The sequence below is a fragment of the Corapipo altera genome, unplaced genomic scaffold, assembly GCF_003945725.1.
Source record: "Corapipo altera isolate COAL_440 unplaced genomic scaffold, ASM394572v1 45, whole genome shotgun sequence".
NCBI lineage: Eukaryota > Metazoa > Chordata > Aves > Passeriformes > Pipridae > Corapipo > Corapipo altera.
In genome coordinates this window covers 22,077,095-22,100,247 of record NW_020884877.1, presented here as the reverse complement: position 1 = coordinate 22,100,247, position 23,153 = coordinate 22,077,095, and positions in this window count along the sequence as shown.

Here is a 23,153-nt window from a genome sequence, read left to right as displayed (position 1 = left end):
GATCTCCCTTCTATTTTTCCTTGTAGCTTAGAGAGTAATGCATAGATTTCATCCCACTTAACGCTGAGAACCTCCCTCATGGACTAGCCACTTGGTCACACCACATCCCACATGCATGAAACCCGCTCACAGGCCTGTCAGAGGAGGAGAAACACACCCAGCATTTCTTTACCAGCCTATTTCCAATCCCAAATTAATCTTGCCTGGACATCCCGCCGACTAATCGGGTTTACTGACTCAGCTTTAGCAAAACCTAGAGTAGATGAGTATCCACTTCATTAATCCTCTGCCTGATCTTTGAGTGCACAGTCCTTATGAGCGAGAAGGGGCAGACACAGTTTGAAGATATTAAGCTACAAGCCATTTGCAAACAGATTTTCTCTCTTCCTGCAAACAGACAAGCGCTCAGTGCCGCTCAGCATCCATGTTCAGGATAATTATAGTGACCTCCCAGCTGTCACTGACAGAAGTGCGGGAAGGCGGATTATGCACATGAAGTTCTCTGCAGCTAAAGCCACCATATGTCCAGGTTTCACTGGGCATGTTTCACAAAGCCAACTTTCTCCAGGCTGAAAAAAGACTTTGGCCATTTGTCCTGAACTTGTTTGTGGCTGGAACCCCTCCCAGGCTGGCTGACACTTGGACTGGAGCCATGCAGTACACTCAAATCCCCTGCATATGCTGGCTCCAGATACACCAGAATCACCATGTTTGTGCTGCCCATCTGCTGGAGCAGAGCCTGAGGGGCCTTGAAAAGTTAGAAAGAAAAGGAGCTTCAACCTTAGTGCTGGCAGCTTTCATCAAGAGAGGGTACTGAGAGCTCTCTTTTGCCTGCAGCTCCTGCAGGCAGCTCCCAGCATGGGCAGGAGTGGCTTGGGGCAAGAGGTAAGAGCCTGAGCTTTTTGGCAGTAGGCTGCTTCTCCAGGCAGTAGCTGATATCCTGCATCACTGCTCTGAGGTGCTTGTGGCAAGGTGGGGGAGGGAGCCCTACCTGCACAGTCTCTCTGCACAGCTGCTCTGTACTGAATGCCCTGTGCAAGGGCCTGGCAGCCACAGAGATGTCATGAACCACAGTTTATTACAGCATCAGCTAAGTTTTGATTAGAAAATGCTTTCTGCAGTTGTCTGGAGCTCAGCTACAGGTTCAAGAAGGTTTTTGACTGCAACTCTTCTCATTTAAAAAGCAAACTGTATTCTTCCACTTCCAGAGATTCATAGATGTCCTGCCATAAAATAGCACCATAGACGCCTTGCCATAAAATTAAATCACCTCCCCTCATCATGTCTCCATTGAAACATTCAGATTTATAATTCTCAACTGCTTTAGTTCACCAGGAACTTTTTGAATGCTGAGTCTGGAGAAATGTTTGCTTAAGCTTATATATATAAAAGAAGAACCCTCTGCCAAGGAAACTGAGAAGAAAACAAACAGTTAGAACACACAGAGCTTGACTTTTTCCCTCCGGTGAAACAACACAGACATTTTAATAATTAAGCAGTTTCATAATGTTTGTAGAGGGAAATGAAAGTTTATTACTTTTGCTATTTCTATAAAGGCACAGGGCAAAGTGTGGGGGCTTTCAGAGGAGAAGACTTAGGGAAGAGATGGAAAAAAAAAAGATGGTGCCATAGGGGTGAAAGAACAAATTTCTAACTTCCTATGTAATATTTACAGTGCTGCAGCAGGAGCTCAGTTAAGGAAGGAGAGAGTCAGAGTTTGGGGCCTCATTTGGTAAACCAATATTTTTGCACAGGAGAAACTTGGGTGAGTATGTATTAGACTGTGGTTTAAGAAAGACCCTTCAAGCCTGACCCAATGAAAGCTGGGTTGTGCAGTTCTGACTCATATTTTAGGATCACTCATTCTCTAATTTAAACCAATAGGAATTTTTTTACTGACAGATTGGGAACAAGATTGAACCTTTACTACATTGTGATTCCCTTGAGTAATGTGGAACTAGGGTAAAGTTAGCTGATAGTCACTAGAAGTATCGAAATTTGGCCTCCAAAAGCAAGCAGTCACATCTTCCCCCTTCCTCAGAAAACATGAATTGGGAGCAACACATTTATTCAATTTCTTTAGACAGATGCATACTTGAATTAAACTCCCTCAAAGTTAGGAAGATTATTCTGCCTTTGTGTCTATGCAAGAGAAAGGCAGAGTTGATTCAAGATGTACAAACCTAAGAGATTTAAACTCTGCCAGTTCCTACATAGTGTTGAAATTGATACAATATGTCTGGAATTGATTTTTCGGTGGATGCTGGAGACAGATTTCCGAGATGTGTCGGTGCCTGCTCTGTAAATGAAGGAATAGGTTGTAAGTTTGCAGATACCTGGTTTGTACTTGCAGTGTTTGGGAACAAAGAGGGGGAAAGAAATCCAAAGCACATGCAGGAGATAATATGAAAAGCAAGAAAATCACTGACAACTATATAGCAAATGTAAGAGCTTGCTCCTACCCCTTAGTGGGAATACCACACTGCTCAACACCCAATTTACTGAAACAAGACACAGCATGGCTGGGGAAGATGAAGGAAATAAAATCAGCCAAATCCCAAGAGAGACTGGTAATGGAGGAAATTTAAGATTTATTTGGCTTTGTTTTTCTGATATAATTTCGAGGTTTTTTGTTGGTTTTTTGTTGGCTTTTTTTTTCTTCATACAATGTGATAGAGCAGTTATTGCTGAAATAACTATTTCATTTTTAACAAAAGGTGTGGTAGATCACAACAGGTCACCTGTGAGACAGAACTTCTTTTACGCTTGTCCTCATTCTCCCACTGACTTTCTTGTATTTCTGTCAACATCTGTCTGGGGGCACTGACCAGGAGAGCTCCTGAGGCAGGGTCAGATATGGATGTGCTAGTGGACAACTGTGTCTTCTGCCACTTAATGGGCACAGTGGGAAGAGTTGAGCTTAGTCCTTGTTAGATCCTCTCCTGTCCCTCTCGTTCATTCTGTGCTTGGCAGAGTAAGTTCCTGTGTGCGCATTCTGGTCTGGAAATAAATATACTTTAGTAGGAAGCATAGGAATAAACCCTACTTTGGTAGAAGCTGGATCAACCTCTCTTCCGTCCAAAAAATACAAAATGACACATCACATTTCTTTTTTTTTTTGGGAGAGTAGTGAGGGGTAATCAGTTTTAAAGTCCAGGATTAGCTGTATTCTTTAGTATTTTATAGCATGGTATTAGAGGTATTCTTATTTGTTTGGCAAGAGTAGTTGACATGCTACATTACAGTTTCCCAGAAGCAAATCCACTTAAAAAAAGTTTGAGGGCATAACCACAGAAAAAAACTAAGTTAGCACACCTGAATGGGGTGAAGCATCTGTAGGTGGGGGTTTCAGCTTGGGCAAACCTCTGAGACTGGCTTTGCAGCCAAGGCAGTCCTCACGTGAAAACACCCCCCCCAGTAGCAGAAGAGCCTTGTCACAGGGGCAGCAATGAACTTTCTGCTGTGAAACATGATGAGGTGACAAAGCCATAAGGAAACACAGATTTGCTTGCCTTGCAGCCTCTGTAAGTGAGATTCTGCTTTGATTGTACTGCCAGATGTCAAAGCAATGGTGAATTACCAACCCAAGCTAACTAATGTGGAGGGCTGGGAGGAGGAAGTGTGAAGTGCTGACATGTGTAAGCATCATATAAAATGTACTTGCTCTGTAAATGATAGGTCCCCAAAGGTCCATAACATATGCAGGTACCTGCTTGGACAACGTGGTCTGTGCAGGGATGTGCACGCTAGTTCAGATGCTTTATCTTGTAAGAGGGGCTTTATAGTGAAAGAGTATTTGGAGTATTTCTGCTGTAAGCACAGAAATATATTTGGGATTGGAGTGAACAGAGGTGGTAAATGAGAGTTGCTCACAATGTTAACAGTGTTTATGTTTCTCATAGCTCTGGAGTAGCAAAGGGAGGAAGGGGCTGTTAATGCCTCTCTGAAGGGAGAGGAAAGTGGGGGAATGGAGACCCAGATGAATGGACTCGCCCATGGTCCCACTGGTGCCCTGTGGAAATGATAGAGATAATAGCCCACATTAGGAGGATGCCTTCTCAACTAATAAGTTAGACGGGATGGGAAGAAAGCCATGCACAGAGATGTCAAAGCTCGAGTGATGAAACCACAGACACGTTGTTCCCAAGGGTTCATGTACGGGCAGAGTTTCAGCATGGGCTCTTCTAGGTTTAGGAAGGGTCATCCCACCCTTCCCTTCACTCTGTGCAGTAAGCTGAGGTCCTTAGAAGCATTTATCTTCTCCACTCGTTTAATGAAATATGCGGGCATTCAATACACTTCAGGTCTCTATTTCCCTCCCCTGTCAATGGGTCTAAATTTGGGTGATACAGCCAGTGGTGATAGGACTGGGAGAAGAAGGATGTGAGTGAAAGACTATGTTGTTGCATAAGCCTTTTTTCAAATGGTAACGTGATTAAAAACTGAGCAGTCTGTTATTTTGTGTTGTTAGTTATCAGAAGACACCATCAAACCTCTGCCAGAGGAGCACTACAGGGTGTTCAAATAGACCATGATTTTATCAGCACAAATATCAGTGTAACAAAGTAGCCACTCTAAGAATGACTTTGGTTATTTAATTTAGGTATAGCTTTTACATAGGGGAGGGATCTTGGTTTTAGTTAATTATTAAAGTGGGTTCCCTTGCTGCATGCTTACCTTTGCAGAGAGATTATTGCAAAAATGTTGGAAGAAAATTTTGAAGCCTCATGACCACTGTATTTTTCATGCCCTAATTACTTGGTCAAAAATCCTACTCTCCACTGAGTCAGTCTTTGCTGAGATTAGTGGAAATGCTTTTGGTTTACAGTGAGATATGAATTATCTAGAATGTACCCTGAGGAGAGAGAGAATGCTATTTAATATCATTAAAAAATGAGAAAGAGAAGCTAAAATAGCTTTTGTCAGTGGCATAATACTTTTCTCAAAGAGTTGTGACATCTCTGTATCTCCCAGGGCTAGAAAGGCATGATGTTTTGATATTTTCTCCTTCAACTCCCCTTTCCTGCTAACAACCTTTTTTCTGGGCTATAATAGCTTCATATCCACTTCAAATTACATGAGAGATACTGGAAGGCAAAGCACTCAGTAGGGACATGGAGTCTTTAAAGCTCCTCTTTCATTAGCAATCTAGGGATTGTGGCAGTGCAGGGGTTAACCTGAGGCCGTGGAGAGTGCTGGGGGAGTCTTGAATACACGGAAAGACACAAGCATAGAGGAGATGGGGACAGCAGCAGCAGTGTGGACAGGGTAAGGATGCTTCACCATGATACTAAGGCTAATTGAGAGCAGCAATAGTCTTACTCCTGCAGCAGAGTCCTGCAGCTCTGACAGATGCTTCCCAGACTCCCACCTACCTGCAGCTGGGTCAGCTGCTAAGTGCTCCTACCCACAAGGGCCAGTGTCACATTCCCATGTGGCCCTGACCTGTCCTGATAGCCCAGATCAGCACCAGGTTGCCAGCAGGCAGTATTGCAGGTGTGCTGGAGGATCTCAAAGCCCCAAACCTGACCCTCCATACACACTTCGTCCCTCCTGTCATACATCATGCACAGTTTGCACAGCTGTGAGCAGAGTGGCAGCTGCTGCAACTACACTCACAGTGTCGTGCAATACTCTGAGCTGCACCCATTTACTTGCCCAAAAATAGGAAGCAGTGAAGAACTGGGGCCAGAACCTGTTTCTCAGAAGAGCTTGCAACTGGTGCAGCAATTAAAGACAGTATTGATTTCATCAAGAGCTTCTCTTGGGATGCTTGACCTGGGTGTGGGTGCTGCACACATCATTTCTCACCTGGGCCACCCTACATTATAAAATCATGCTCCAGTAAAGGGTGTATTCCTAAAGGAATCCATGATATAGTGTGGAACTGTGCATGGAGTATGTTACAGAAAGCAGGCAAGTACAGATGGCAGGGTATTAAATCAACAGTATGGGAGAGAGATGGGGAGAAGAGGAGGATGAGCATGTGGAAGAAGAGCTGGTTTGAGTAGGAATGGTGGAGGGTCATGCTCTTTCTTTACCGTTCCTCCCTTATCCTGTAGGTTTACCTACAGAATGGTGGAGATGGGAGGGAGAGGGTTGGTGCATGGAGTGTTTGCTAGGAAACTTGTGTGGAGGCCTTTTTTGGCCAGTACATGTAGCCGTAGCAGGAATTCACGCGTATCATGGAGCACAAATGGTGCTGCTGGCCCTGACAATGTATTTGTTGCCCAACCTCTACTGAAGGTTTTATCATGCCACTTCACGGGGACATCACAATTCCCACAGCCTCAAGCCCCTGCCTTCCACTTTTTGTGCAAGACTGGGAAGGTAGGGAGGCACCAGGTTTGTTACAGGTCCCCTTTGCCCTGGTGCTTGCAGCTATGTTTCTCTCACCTGCATTTCTGAAAGGTGTTGGCAGTGTGATGCTGTCCCAGGGCCACTTGGTCAAGAATCCCTGTGACACCCAAGGTGTTTAACAGTGTGCAATTAAATAGTGAGAAATTCAAGCACAGAAACAAGGTCTCCCCATTTCCTGTGCCAACTGCTAGGAAATGCTGCCTCCTTTCAAGCAAATGGCAAATGAAGAAATCATAAATCTGAATGTCATGGCTGAAAGAGAAACATGGATTCCTAGAAAAATTCCCAAGGCTTTTCTGCTTCACCTTTGCTTGGGTATGCTCCCCTCATAAATGAGCAACAGCTGAGCAATCGGGGAACAGAATGGAAACTTAGATTACATGAAAATTTGCCTTGAGGACTCTGATTTGAGACCTGTTTTAACCTAACCCATCCCTTTACTTCATTTGCTTCCCCTAGTTCATTCAAGTGTGTTGCCTTACCAATGCAGCCATAACAAGAGACTTGCAGTGGGTTGGGAGGTTTTTGGTTTTTCCCTCTTTTGGAAATATTTCAGAGCAACCATCTGTCAGTTCCCACCAGCCAGGAGAGCTGCTCTGACAGCAGATATATGCAGCATCTCCCTGCTCAGCACCAGTACTGCGAGAGGAGGGGAAAAGGGAAGAGCTGTGCAGGGCTCAGGAGCGGAACTGAGAGTTGCAGCTGCTGTGAAAGCTTTTTGGTGAAGCAAAAAAGCACGCCAAATGGCTTTTCTCTTTCACACACACCTGAAATTGCTTGTTTGCTACAGTCAATAAAGTAGAGATTTCATTTATTGCTTTCTGTGAAGAAAGAGAGGACAGTGTGGCTGTCTGACAGCACCTGTCCAGACTTGGTGAAATCTCCAGGGTTAGTTGGAAAACCTCTCAAGTGAGCAGTATGTTGTAGGAAAGGGGCTGTTGGTGGTGAAGTGACAAGAGATGAGAATCATAACTTAATAATTTTGTGCATCTTAGTTGTCCTTAAGTGAGAGTTTGCCAGAGCAATGGATAAATAACAGAAGCCAGTACCAAAACCAATAAGCACCAAAATGTAATGAGTTTCTGCTGTGTTAGTAAGGCACATGAATATGGACACTGTTGTGCAGGAGTGAATGCCACTGTTGCACGTGAAATGTCAGAAATCAAATCCTTTATTCATCCATCCAAGTATTTGTTCTGGAGGATTTGGCACAGTTATTCACTAAAGAAGTGGAAATCTATCTTGCATTTTCTTGCTACCTCATAAAGCTGCTTTTGAAGGGCTTGTAGCAATATGCTAATGGAATATCATACTTCCAAATATTTGGTTACCAATAATTTACCAACTTACCAAACTGTACCACAGCTTTACCTAATGCTTACAATAGGTTGGACATCAAAAAAGCTCATAATGTTCTATATTTCCAAGTTTGCCCCCCAGGGTTTTATCCAAGCTCTAGACTCCAATGATTACACCAAGCCTTTGTATGTTTTCCCTCTTGCCTGGGAGGTGATACCCATATTCCTCCCTGACTTCACTTTCCCCAGGGCTGTCATACCTTTTTCTTGCTACAACTGCTGTGTGAACAAGTGCAGACTACAACTCATCATTTAACATAGTCCAAGCTCAGCATCCAGACTAACAAAATTATCCTGAACTACCTGTGGCTCGAGGGTGCAAACAGCCAGCTAGTGCTGGCTACCAGTTGCTGATGCTTTTGGTCTAGGGCTAGTACAGGTGGAGCCAGAGCGGATACTGCTGTACCCAGGTGCTATAGCTGCCACAACTGAAGTCCAAATAGCTTTGTTTCCAATAGGAGCTGAGAATACACATGCTTTTTATGTGGCAATATGGCTGCATATGGTCAAAGGCCCTAGGTAAATGCAATTTTAAATCACTTTCTTTTTAATGAAACTTTAATGCTGTAGAAATCCATAGAGGAAATAGAGGGAAAAGATCCTACTAGATACAAGAAAAGCTTGCTTGTGTTTGATCTGTCTCTGTACCCTTTGGAAGCAGATATATTTATTTACAGCACAATCTCAGCTCCACTGAAGTCAGCGGGAAGTCTGCCACCAGCTTCACAGGCAGCAGGCTGGTGCCTCCGAGGGGTGATCCGCTGAGCATGCTCCCCTCCTCTGTTGCAGAAGGAGCCACTAATGCGTGCCCTTGGCTGCTTGCTGTGCTAAACCCATTTATCTAAACCATGACAGCATAAGAAGCAGTTTTAGTGATTAACCCACTTTTGCTGCCGTAAAACTAATCAAGCTGCTTCTTTTTATTTACTAGGGGAGTTCGTTTTTAAGTTCCCAGATGCTCAATTGTAGTGGGGGAAGGTAAGTTTTGCACGTTTAAAATGGAGTATTGTATTAATTTAAGGAACAGGAGGGGAAGGAACCAGTGAGCGATCCTTTCTCTGCCCAAAGATTGACAGCCTGGCAACCTCTGAAACAGAAAAACCTTTGTTTTACACCATCACGGCCACAGTGCCCACAGCTGTCAGGTCTGGTGCTCCCCTACTGGCCAGCTCCCAATATTAGGAAGAACCACTGTATCCAAGCCATTGGGGACAAGCTGAACAGATCCATCAAAACAGGGTATGGGAGTCAAGCCAGCAGGTCAGGCTGTGTTTCAGGCAGCTGATAACTGAAGACTGGGAGACCCTGGAAATCCAGGAGGTTTAAGATGCTCAGCACATCTATAAAGCTGTAGAACGAATCTCTGGGGAAAATAACAGTGAAAGAAAGCTGTCAGATGTTACGGAGGAGGGTGGTTGGAAAGTACTGCTTCTCTTTGAAGTGGGTTAGCAGCATTAAATGTGCACTTTAAAGATCAATTATAATCTGGAACTGTAACTTATCCCACCTCCAACTGTCCTTTGCTGGCTGTGGGGGCACAGCTGTGGCTCCCACCAGCAAACCGTGTGTGGATGGATGGAGAGGTCGGTACATAAGGAAGTCTTAAACCATGGGCTAAATGTTCACATGGAAAAGTCCTGAGAGGTGCCAATCTGAGTTGTCCCTGCTGCACTGGGAGAGCAGTGGTGGGCAAAAGGGACAAACAGGAAACACTGCTCTTCAAGTTTCAGTAATAACAGGCCCTTAAAGCACAATACGTCCTATCCTCTTGATTTCTAGCAAGAGCGGTTCAGATTAACACACATGGGAATTAACAGCTCCCTTGGGGCCACAGAGCTCACCTTGCCCCTGCTTTATAGTGCTGAAGAGCAGAGGTGATTCCTGTCAGCTCTAGGTCGTGCCCTGACAGAGGGGTTAAAGGCTGCCCAGCTTCCCCGGCCAGCTCTTTCCTCTGCCCAGATCCAGGCAGACCTTGAGCCAGCATCTCAACAAAAGAGCTTTGCCCACAGCTTCGCTCTGCCAACTTCAAACTGCGACTTATACAAACAGTCCCTGGCTGTGATTCAGAGCAGTGCTGCTCCCAGGTACCAACCAGGACCTACCCTGCACCTCGACACCTGCCATTTCAGCTACCTGTGAAGTCCCCATCCTTGCTCCTCATGTTTTCTAACCCAGAGGATGCTTCTCCTGCCTCCTTTACCTCCTAGGAACCATGACAAGCATCTACTAGAAATATTAGTGACACTTATCACAGAGCCACCCCACTGCACTTTATGCCCCTTTCACCACAACATTTGTATCAGCCCTGCTGCTCCTGTATTCCAGCTGGGGAACTATGGGCAAAACTTGCCTATGAAATATTGTCTTGAAAGCATTAAGGTTATTCCCAAGATTGGGACCTTTCAGAGACGCTGCAGCAAGCAAGCTGAGGGCAAAGATTTGCCTTGCAGGAGGCCAGTGGACAAGAGCTCAGGTAGTAAGGCCCTGAGTGAGCCTTTGTAGTGGTTGCTAATAAAAAAATAAAATAAAATAATCATTTAAGTGCACAAAGGAGCTGTTTATAGCCCTCCTATATTTTAAACTCTGGAAATGTGGAAGACAACTGATTTAGACCCTTTGTTGTTCTGTCCCTGGTAGCTGCAAATGCCAGCAAAACTAATGAAGATGGCAGTGGGAAAGCAGCTTTATGTGTAACAGTAATTGGTTCTGAATTGCTTGACAATTCTAATAGCTTTCAGCTGGCTTGGACAAAGGGGCAAGCTATGGACATTACAGAAACACTGGAGTGAGATATGGGAGTATGAAAAGGAGACAAATATATTATAAACATTCTGAATGCAAAAAAACCCACCATCATTTTCACAACTGTTTTCAGACGCCAAGAAGGTGCCCACAGCAGGGGAGAGGAGTCTGAGGAGCACTGGTAGCACCCAGGAATTCCTCCCAGGAGCCATGGACAGGGCTCCAGAAACACTTTGTCTAAAAGCAGCTGGGACATGGATAGCTTTTGGGCTTTGAACTCAGGTAGAAGCTAATGAGGCAATGGAAACGGGTGCACCACCACTGAAATAAGTGTTCCATGAGGAGCAGGGGATTTGTGGCCCATGCCCCTGCACAGTCCCACTGCAATAGTCCATCTCCTTGTTGCTGTTCCCTGGCACATCCCAGAGAGCACACACTGCTCCTCATACCTCTCTGTAATTTCTTTCCCATGTTTTTCTCACTCCTTTTCCCCCTTGTTTGGGTCCTTCATTCCATGATATGGCTTCTAAGCCAACTTCCCAGCTGCCTCCTTGCCCTCCAACACCTTTTTTGCCTCTTGGTATGTCAGAAGGCATTATGGGATGTGGCTGATCTGAAGCTACACAGGGCTAGCTGGCAATCAGCTGCCACCAAGCAGTAAGATGGCCCTCAATTTTCCCTCAGTAGAGGCCTTAATAATTTTATCTTCTCTCCAGCCATAGATTTCTACACTGAGCTTATGGAAAGTTTTTCTCTTGGAAGCCTCCATTTGTCTGCCTAATGTATTTATATGGACAAGAAATTCAGATTACCATGGGCAGACAGAGAAACAGGCAGAGGGACCGCATAGATACAGTTGTCTTAGGGAGCTATGTTAAAAAGCTGAAATGCTATATTTATGTATGACTGAAAAAAAAAAGAAATCTGTAATAAAAGAAAGAGGTCTTTATTAGCTTCAAAAGAAAGGTGGGGAGATGACAGATAGCAAATAGCTTTATGTATATCATCTGATGCCTAGCAGGTGCCCCCAGAGAAACAAAGGCTGTATTTCTTCATGTTCTGTTCACTCTTTGGGAGACAATTCTTCCTCAGACTGACATTTTGGTTACATTCATTCTCTGAGGCATTTTACAGGAAAATACAGCAACACATTTGATTGTTCAGGAGGTACTGAACTTTACATAGATGACATTCGAAAACACAGAGAACTCACACCTGGGAGCTGCAACTGCTCTGAAAGAAGGGACACTGCTGGGCTCAATTATATAAAAATGTAAATTTAGAGTGGCAGTAATACCAAAACAGGGAGAGAAGTTAGCACTGCTGCATTGCACTAACCACTAACCTCAGCTGCAAAGTGTACTGGAAGTTCACAGTGAAGTTGCTAAAAATGACGGTTAGAGAAGACTTTTTTTGTGGCGAAAGCCTGTGCGAGGCAAGCCACCTTCCTCTGGTGTCCGAAGCCAAACTCCGAGAGTGCCATTGGGAAAACATCCTAATGAATGTGAAATGTAAATGTTTTAAGAAACCCAGGATGTTTCCAAGGTCCCAGTCCCAACAATGCAAATTAAATAATCAATCATGCCTCGGTTTAACTGGCTGAGCTTTAGCAGTGTGTGAGGGAAGCACAGGCACAGATATTTTACTCCTTGTTAGCCCCTGCAGAGGAGCCGGTGCAGAGGAGAGCAGGTCCAAATAACAATATATCACATGTGAGAAAATGTGCCGAGTCAGCCTCTGCCGTGTGTTTTTGCATTGTCAAACCACAGAAGAGCACTAGGGAAATAATCTGTCTCATGCTGACAACAGAAAAGACAAGTATGTGCACTGCCAAATGCAGTCGTGGGAGAGCTACAGTGACACAGGGAGCTGGGTAAGCCAAAGAGCCAAACCTGACATCCTGAAAGCAGCCCCTGCGAGATGCTTCATGTTGTGAATGTAATGATGAGTGGCCTCGGGAGGGGCATAGGGGTTACAAATGCCAGGCAGCTCTGTGGTGACAGGAAGATGAGCCTGTCCTGGGGAGATGTATCTTCCAATGCCCAGAGGAGAAGGAGCAGATGACCAAGTTGGCCAACTTCATCCAGAAAGTGGGCCATAAACTAGCCAAAATACGGGATCATCCGTCCCTGCACTTGCAATGGCCACTTGACTTTCACCTGCTGCTGACAGAAGCTGGCATGCAAAGCTCCAGCCTGAAAGAGGACACAGGCTCCTGGCCAGCGTGAAATGCTTTATTTGAGTCCAGTTTGCTCCAGTGACCAGCAAAAGCTGAGCATTTGGCCCCATCACCTGCATTTACCCCATCAGACCCAGGAGCAATCAGGAAGACATAACACAGTGCCATGGATTTACAGAAACTGGGGCCAGTTTGGTTTATACCCAAGTATAAGTCAAGATATGACAGTCTGTGTAAAGTATCCATTTCTCACTCGTGCACACACTCAGGGTCTCTCTCATTGCTGAGTACATCTTCCAGTATATTCTCTGCCCTGGTAAAATCTCATCTACCTTCTTCCCAGCCAGAGAGTACAAATGGGTTTGTGAACCTTAGTACATAATTTACAGCTGCCACAAATCTGGAGCAATGCACACTATCAGATGTGCAGGTTTCATTTATAAAGCAGGATTTATGATTTCACCCCTTAGATCTGCAGATGGGTTTTATTGTGATTTATGTCTGTGTCATGAAGGACCACATATAAGAATTACCTGATATTATCGAGGGACCTATTCTTTTTTACCCTTATCTTTCTTCTGAAAGCAGAGACTACTTAATCACTGTTAGCTATATACAGAGTACAGTGTCCTCTGTGAATTACCCATTTCCCTGTTTTCAGTATTATTAGCTTGTGATGTTAGGATAAACCCAATGAAATAGTCACAAGCACATGCTGAATTGCAACTATATAGACAATTTATAAATGGCTCTTTGGTGACTGTGTTGGCAAATTTAATTACAGTGTTTTTAAAGGAGGCATTACATCAACATTAACTGAATGCCAGCCTCAAACTGAGGTATGAAAAAGGCTCTTTGGGTGCTCTGAGTAAAATATTTAGGTCTCTACTATTATTGTTAGAGGCTACACCTCAATAGCATAAATCATAGGGAAAAATTCCCATTTCTGAGAAAGGTGGAGGCCAGTTTTCTGAAAGCATTAAGCCATCTCACCACCACTGATTTGAAAAGGCATTGTAACACTCCAGAGCATCTTGCTTGGAGAAGGAGAGTGACACCTAGTACAATGTTACAACATCCCGTTCACTAGGCTTCCACGGTTTTCACTAGTCCTGGGTACCTAAGAGCTTGTCAGAGTGCCACTTAGGTCTCCCTATGCCTCTCCCAGTGCTGACATGCTCTCAGAAATCAGACTGACAACCTGTTTTTCTCTGAAAGCTAGTAAGTCATAGGGTCCTGGAGAGGTTTTGGTATCTTACAGGTCATTAGAATCACCTTTGATGGCTTGACTCTAACTGCATAAAAAAATATAACCTGTGCCCCTTAGGTGGGTTTGAAACATCTGCAGCAATTGCTAGGAGATGCTGCAGTGCTTCAATAGATCTGTTTACTCTCAACTGTACTAACAGGTGAAGCTCCAAAACATGAAGCTCCAGCATTGTATCCTATTCTGCAAGATCTCCTTGGCCATATAGGTCTGATAGTGCTTTTTTCTGCTTTTCTTCAGGAGAGATGGGAAATTTCTGTACTCAAAAACTCATACAAGCCTGCAGTGAGACACTCTTTTGGTGAAAGAGGTCTTTGAATCTCCTTTGGATCCTGCTTCTTGCTGATCCCAATATTAGGAAACTCTACAAAATGAGGCATTGCTTCTGGCTTTCTACCAACTGCAGCTATGTGTTATAAGAGAAGGGCACAGGCATGTTTGAGGCTCCACCTGTACGAACAGGTTTCAACAGGGATTGGACTCGAGCCCAGTCTTGGTCTCAAGCACCAGAGACCCCCATAAGGGCAAACCTCGCATCTAATCATACATTCATCTAGATGAGAGGATAATTGTAGCAACAGCCCTCTTCCCCCTTCCATTTCTACCTCAGGAGTAAGAAGAGGCTGGGGCCGTCAGAGTACCAATTCCTCAGAAAGCACCAGGCTGTGAGGTACGACTGATGAACATCCTTCCACACGCTGTCTGTTGGCCCTTCTGCCTGGTGAGAGCAGCAGCTCTTTGCAGTGCTGTCCCATTTCAGGGAGGGTGTTAAAGTGCTTTCAAGAAGCATTTTCCTCTCTCTGTCCCCCAGGATGTTTGTGAGAGCAGTGAGATAGGGATTGCAGGGAGAACTTTCTTACATCAGGCTCTTTGGAGCTTTTTGTCTTGTAGAAGAGGAACTTACCATCATGGCAGGCAAGGCAAGAACCTGGTATCTCCTTCCTCTCTCATGGAGAAAAAGCCCCAGCAGATTTCTGGAAACAAAGTTGGGAATTTGGGTCAATCTAAAAGATTGCAGAGAGGATGTCAGGTCTTGGTGGAATGGTTCATTTTAATTAATTTGGTTTCAGGAAATGACTCTCATGATTTGAGTCCTTAATGTTTTTTACATCCACGTGAAAGTATGTGATGCGCCAAGACTTTGATCTTGACTGCTGGCACAGAACCTGCAGAGGGTGAGACATAAAGTGCTGGACTTGCTGCAAACCACGTGGGGATGCAAGCTCTAGTAAGTCCTTTTTTAGGAGCTCAAGAGTGGCCTAAGCTGCCTGGATAGGCACAGCCCTTTTGTCTGAGGTATTCTTAGTGCATGCCTACCAGGCTGAGCCTATGAGGGGAATTAGGGAAAGAAATGCTAAATTTTTGTATCCCAAAGAGCTGCAGATGCACATGACACGCTGGGCAGCTCAGCCTGGATGAGAAGGGAACACTTCTGCAACCCAAAGATCAAAATGACTGTTAACATCTGGGGAGCACCTTTGGAGTTTGCATATGCTGAAAGTCTGTCAAAGGCTGAATAGGGGTTTTGCAGCATCACAGTATTAGATTTAGGCACATCCATCCCACTTTAGGTTTAAGTCCTTAAGCAGATCTAGTTCATAACACTGAAATTTAATTCAAGATTTTTTGTATTCTATTTTCTTATTCCCACTGACTGTTCCATTTGCTTTCAGGCTGACAACCTAAAGCACTCTGGTTTAGATCCTTAGTTTCTAAGTAATATATATTTTTCATCTAATCAAGTAGAAAATTTAAATGAAGTCTACAGACTCTTACCAAAATTTCAGCTTTCAGCAGTTCTTGTTACATCCATTTAAAAAAACCTGTAGGCAAAAGTTTTTTGAAAGTGCAGAAACAAATTTCTTCTTCAGGTTCCTATAACTCTAACAGCAGTTTAAGAACTACATGACCCATTCCTAGTGCTTTCCATTACATGTCCCTATTTTTTCTCACATATGAAAAGAACAAAAGTCTCAGCCCCAGAGGAGCGTCCCACATAGCACAAGTGTATGAAAATGAGAGGCTGCAATGCTTGGTGTTTTGTAGCTTTCTAAGTGGGCCTAGAAACATTTACAGCCTTAGCTAATTACATTACATTTGCTTAATTAATGGGAAGAGCCTATGCTCTCAAGCTGACAGGCTTTGATAGATGAGGACAGCTGCCCTGGCTTTTAGCAGCATGTGGGACTGCTTGGTGGGAATAGGGCAGGGGACAGTAGGGGATGCAAAGCAATAAAATAAATGTACTGTATGCATATGCAACTCCTATTCATGCTTACTCTGCACTTGAGAAGGAGAGGTAGCTCCAATCCCCTTCTGTGTTAGCTGCACCTGAGGCTGTGCATGGATCTGACCCACCATCACTGCCTGTGGAGCAGCCCTTTCCCTGGCACAGCCCAGACCCATCACCCTGTCCTGGGTCACCAGTCCATGAGGGTGCTCCCACACAATTAACATTGCTTTAGGCAGCTTGAGAGAACCTAAATGTAAGAAAGAGATAAAGAGATTACTATAAATGAGAGCTAGAGATGGGGAGAAATCAGTGGTTCCCTAAGCAGAGAAAGAGAAATCCTGCTCTAGACAGCAGAGAAAATCACCCACATTTTTAAGAGCTTCTTCTGCACTTAAATCAGAAAAACAGCCTTGTCTTGAATTATCTGCTCTGTTCCTGTCCAAATGACTCCTCGTGTGCTTGCATTACAGTACACGAGTCTGAAACTCATGATGTAGGCAGCTGCCAGGCCAACTGCTCAGAAGATAATGGAGCCAGTTGTACATAGTTTTGTACATCATACCCCATAGCATCCGACTCTTACTCACCCTGTTACCAACTGCTTCTTGTCTGTTTTCTCCAGGAAACAGACTTTATCAGTGTAATTTGCAAGAAAACCTCCCAGTCCCAGCTGGAAAGTCATGCTCTCCCCCACCTCCCTTCCACCACTTTCTTCGGGGCTTTAAGTTGCTCAGCAGGGCCAATTAGGAATTCCAACCAGGTAGAAAGTGAATATACAGTAGCAATAAGAGTCAGTGGCATGATTGATGATGCTTATACAAATGCTTCTGGCTTGAAAAGCAGTGTCTGGGTTGATTCCAGGATCTGTGTCTAATTTCAAAAGGATTTTCTGAAAGAAAAAAAATGGATAGCAGCACACACTGCAGAAAGCAACTTCCACAGATTATTCCATCCCTAAAATATCAACCAATTACTAAGAACAAAGCATGAGAGAACTAACAAGAGCTTTTACTTATACTGATCCTCCTGCACATTTACTGAAATAGGGCTGAGACTGTTTTTTCCTGTGGATTTCCCAACAGTCAGAGTTGCACTGGTCCAAGTATGGTTTTAAACTTACTTTGTTACATATATTAGGAAAAATGGATTAAAATTATGAAAACCTAAGTAGCTATTAATGACAGTAAAAAAGCAAACACTTAATTTCCCACTGATTCAAATGGATGTGTGTGATTTTTGGAGACAGCAAGGGATTTTCCTACCTCAGCCTCTGATTTTTATTGACATTTGCTAGCAATGCCTATCTGTGGGTCTGTGTATTTGTGCACAGCTTCGAAGTGGTTAAACCAAAAACCCTCATTCCCTGTCTTGTCTTTCTTCATCAATCAATGGCCCTTCAGTACTGTCCTGGCATATCCCTTCTGCCAGCCATGGCAGGAAGGGAACAGAAATCCTATGGAAAGATGTTGACCCAGATTTACCCTGGAAGCTGCCAAGCCCAGGAGCAACAGAAGATGAATGCGAGGCGGATGTCAGGGAAGCGTGTGGACCTGCCAGCTCCAAGTGGTGTGGGCAATGAGTTAGTGGGCATCTGAATATCTGCCAGCCGGGCTGCTGGGCATCTGCAAATCCTGGGAAAATGCAGAGGGACACTGTGTCCCATGCACAGCAAGCCACTTGCATTGGGATGCATTAGCCTTCTGTATGTGGAGGGTGTATTCAGAGCAATCTAGTTTGGGATGCTAAAAAACATACTTTTTGACCCAAAGGAGTTGTTAGGGTTGTGCATACAGGATGTAACAGGATGGGGAGAGCCCTGGGTGGTGTAAGGTGAGTGCACAGGCATTGGAAGAGTGGTTAAGATGGACAGGGGAGCTGGAGGTACTCTGAGGTGTATTTGCACAACCCAAGGTGAGGCATTTAAATGAGGTGTCTAAGTTTGGACTGTGGTCTCCAGAGGCCATGGTACATTCATTGGAGAGAGGCAGACTTTCCTGTGGCATGATCCGCAGCAGAGCCTTTATTACATGGGAGAGGAGCCCATGTCATCCAGCAACTGCAGAGGGAGCCATGGTAGTTTGGACTCTTCCCTTGCACACCTAAGCCAAATGCTGAGTTAAATGCTGTGACCAGCATGTCTGTCCAAGAGGGAAAAGCCACAGTGTTTATGTGTTTAAGCAGATATCTGGATGGGACAGGACATCCTTGAGCCTGGGTGCAAGACCTGTAACCCTCACTGAACTGTATCCTCACGGTTCAACAAGAACTACTTTCCTCTGGGTCACACCAGCAGGACCGCTGCTCCTGGCCTTTTTCTAGCTCTTGCCAGAAGTGTAAAACATGATTTTCCTTCATTCAGGTGTCTCAGTAATCCTGGGATCTGACTGGCACCTGCTGCTCTCAGTCTGTGTGTGGTGCAACTGGCTCAGAGGTGGGTGCATCGTCTCACTGAGCAACGTTAACCATGATAACACGTTGCACCTCTCTAAAAGTTTTTGCTCCTTTGGTGACCTCTACTTCTTTGCCTTTAAGAAGTGGGCTATCCTTAGCATCAGTAGAGCTCTTCAAGTAGGTTTAGGGTTTTCAGGGTGCTGCATGTTCTTTTATGTTATAATCACTGAGTGAGCTGCCATCAGATGGATAATCACTGATGCTTCGTTTAAGGCATTGTTGCATGTGGCAATTCATTAAAAAGCCCCAGGGAATGAGAATGAGGTTTTTATTTTAAAAGCTATAATCTCTGGGACACACACAATGTTCTCTCCCAACCCAGATTTGTCACAGCCAGCTGCTATAAAGCGCCATTCTCTGCTGTAAGCCATCTTCAATGTATTGTCATTATAATTCACTACAGATTTTTTTCTTCAAGTGATACTCAAAGAGGATTGGAGGATGACAGTACATGGCAGAGTAAATATAGTTTGGGGAACATAGGAAGAGCACACTCTTCCCAGAGAGCTTGTGGCTGTCAGGAAGGTGTTTCTTTTTTGTGTCTGAAATGGGATTAGGCCAAAGGGCTCATGAGTTTACTGCCATTCGTTCTCTGTTCCTTTATAAAAACAAGTAAAACAATGTCTATTTTGAATACACTAGATTAAGATCTGAGCTCCCATTTTGCAGGTTTTGGGCATCAGAGTGAGTCCCTGGTAGGGCCTGTTGCTACTCTGCGCTTTCTGGTGTGGTCATGGAAGAGCCCCTTTGGCCCCTTACAGGCTGCTGAATGATATGAACAGAGGGGCCTCCAGATTTTATTTTGTGGTTTAAACAATCTCTCTCCCCCACTTACATATCAGGCAAGTGGTGTTAAGTTCTTCTGTCTAATTACTGCCTCCCGTCCACCTGTCAACTGACTGAGACCCCTCCTACCTTCAGAAGAAGCCCCTGCTCTGGTGCCACCTTAGAGGCACAGCCCTGAGCAGCAGGACTGCAGTTTAGATCCTACATTCAAAAGGCCTCAGCAAAGAAAAAGCATTAAATGCCAGTAAGTCTTAAACAAATGGAGAGTTCGTGGCAAAAACTACACAGAGAATACCCCAGAAATGTGATGCAATGAAGAAAGGCTCTCATACCTGCTATGGTGGATGATATGGACAGAAGATGGAAAGGTAACAGCTGGAAGAGTAAAAGAAAAAATTAAGAGAATGAAAGGCAGTTAAGGAGAAGGAAAATAGGAAAGGAAAATTATCTGAGTGCTGATTTGTGGAGGCTCCTCCCTGCTTCTGGGTACCCTGCACCAGCAATGCCAAGCATTTTCTGTGTAATGCATGCATTTGGTGAGCACTCTGGATTAGGTTGGAATGGCCTGCCATAAGTCTCTTAAGTGTAACTGAGTGCACATTTAACTGCAAAGGTTTTATGAGGGTAGCGGGTCGGGTAGACTACAACCCCTCTGCAAACCAAGCCTCTTACTGTTCTCAGCAGATACGACTTCTCCCGGGTGTTAGAGATTAAATGCATCTCTATTCAGATTTTTATGGCACAAATATAGAAAACACTTGTTAATAGGCTACCTCTGCATGTCATTGTCATTTGTATGTGGTCTCCTATTGCTAACCCCAGTGAAAACAGGCTCCTTGACTGAGCAGGGCACTGTGCAGAGCAAACAGAAAAGTGATTCTCAAAGTGCGAGGACTAGCAAGATTCAGAGTGCAGGCAAATAATAATACACACCCCCCTTCTGTTTAAAAAACTCACACCCATAAAGAGACAAGTGATTGATTCACCTGCTTTTCAGGAAGATGTTACCAGATGAAGACAGGAATAAATCATGTAGTAGAATGGAATGTTTTATGCAGAGGTCATTTCTTAATTGAAATTGTCCAGTAAGAAGGATGGCTATGAGTTAAGGTGTAATTGCAGGGCCACGTGCCTTTTGTATGAATAAAGAAGCTAGTCACAGCTTTTCTGTCAAAATGATTACTGACTTGAAAATTATTGAAGTTGGTATTTTTTGTGGAGTGTGTCTCCTTACACAGAAGCATTCTCCATTTCTCTTTCCAGAAGCCTAAACCAATGCTAGGTCTCAGCCACTTCTTCCCCTCATAGTGTCTAACCAAATCATGTCTGATTTATATTTTGTCTTGATGAAAAGTCGATATTTTTTCTGCATTTCTTTCCATTGCTCTCCTCTGCCCACTGCTTGTGAAGGCAGAAACAAAGAAATAAAGCAGCTACAGAATAAATCCTCCCAGTACCTCTGAATGGACAATGTGCTTTAGCAGTGACTGAGGGCTCCTTTGAAACCAACAATAAAAGCATCTTTTCTGTCGAGGAGCACAAGGCTCACGGGGGCAAGAGACTTTAATGACACCATTATCTTTCAGGCAATTAGGACTCGCTGGCACAATCCAGGATTGGTACAGGCACTGTTCTGATTGCACTGCAATGGCTTAGTGAAATGTAGACTGCTGAGACTTAGCAACATCATAAATTGCTTTTAATCTCAAACCACCATGGATCAAAATGTACTAACACAGACATAATCAGAATTCACAGGCATATTTTCTCTTTTAAAAACATATGCCCAGGAACAGAGGTCTCCCCTCCTCCCACCCGCTCCCCACGTACCCGGGCTGTGTAACGCTGAGCCTCCTGCTTCTCTCTAGCACGCCTGCAAAAACGGGTCTGAGCCTGCCAGCTGTGTGTATGTTTGTTGTCCGTTGTGGATTATGTTTTAATGACATACCCTAAGCCTCTTATGCTCGAACAAATGTGCATTTAACTGTCTGTGCATTTGTGCCCGTTTGTAAGGTAGAGGGTCAGCCAGCTTATCCCCTGGCTTCTCTGTGAGGGCACTGTCCAAGAATTTTAATGGAGCTTTCAAAAGCCTCCCGTTATGCAAGGTGCCTTAATGGAGAGTCTGCCTGCCTCCAAAAGTTCCCTCTTGTTGCTAGACACAATGAAAGGCAAACCATAATCTCTGCAGAGAGTGCCCAGATTTTTTCATGTCGCAGCGTGTAGCTGGGCTGTAAAGCAAGGCTCCCTCTGCTCCCCTGCCACAACCAGGGGGATTCATTTCATTAGTTTGGAAAGCTATTTCAGAAGGAAAGGAGGTTATGTAGGTCATCAATTCATCCCTGCTGCCTTGAAAAAAGAATTCATTATGAAATTTCACTTTAATTAATGCAATGCACCGGCTAGTAATAGTATTTCATCAGGACATCTGGTAAAAGCACATTAGCTACAGTTTAATGTTAAGACATAATTGAACAGGACTCCTGTTGGAGCTTGGTTTTTGCAATATGTTTCACTTCTGCTTCTCCTGAAAGCTACCAAATGAAGGAATTGTGGGATTCCAATCAGAAGGTGATGGAGCCTGATCCAAAGCCTGTTTGGCATAACAGAAAGGCTCCAGTTGACATTCACAGGTTCTAAGGTAGGTCTTTAAGGAAGAAACCCAACATCCATCCTGTATTTACATATAAGGTACTACTGGTACCACCACTAATCTATAATCCTGAATATAAATTAACAGCCTTGGTGTTTTATTCCAGTTTTGTCTGAAAGGCCATGGTCTTTATAAACCACTTTCTTTTGGCTTAACTTAGAACCTTTTCATGTTCTAATTTTATCTCTGCATAATTATTTGTTTTAATACTTATTTGATTATCTGTCCAAATTAATGTCAGTGCAGCAGCTTTTCAAACAGTCGTATTAAATATTCACATCCAAATGGGATTTCTTTCTGCCCTTTGTTTTACAGTGATCTGAAGTATAAATGTGAACTCTCAAAAGATTTTAGTTATTCAGCAAGTACTAGGTCATGATTATTTAAGTCTATCTAACAGGCTAAAGAGTCTTTGGAAGATTAATATATTTAGAAGTTTCTGAATTGTTTGAAATCTTCTGTTTGATTTGAGGCTGCTGTCTCCACTTCTCCTTTTCTGTTTTTTTTGGGTGTTTGAATAGCCAATAACAGTAATAAAAAACATCCACCACTAGTGCAAGTCCAGACTGTAGTTTCCCTATTACACTCTCCTCCCTTCAGCATTTTTTAACCATTGTTTCTGGGACAGTTTTACTCCCAGCCCTCACTGAGAAGGGACACAAAGACTAAGGTGTTAGAGAAGATTTTTCTGCTGTTTAGTTGTTATTTTGGTTATTTTCTGCATCAATAGGCAAGAGAGGGGGACAGGAGAGATCTGGAAAAGCGTAGTATGTCCTTATTTAAAACCTCAGTGCATTCCCAGCAGTCCTGCTGCCAGCACCTACCCTGCACACACATGAAAGGGTCCTGGGTGTGTGTTGACCTCCCTGGTCATGCCAGATGCTGTACAGCAGGCTGTGCCCAAAGGACTCTGTGCCACCCGCCCTGTCTGTGTTTGCTGCTGGACATTGTTACAAAGGGCAGGTGGGACTGAAGGAGATTGCTGGGATAAGGCCACTCCACATGGCAGGTAAGGCCATTTCTCACCACAGATGCTCTCCTGGGTCTGATCTGTATACTAAACAGCTAATTCTGATACCACCTGAAAACAGACAAATTATTCCTGCCCTCAGCTAGTCAATGCAGAT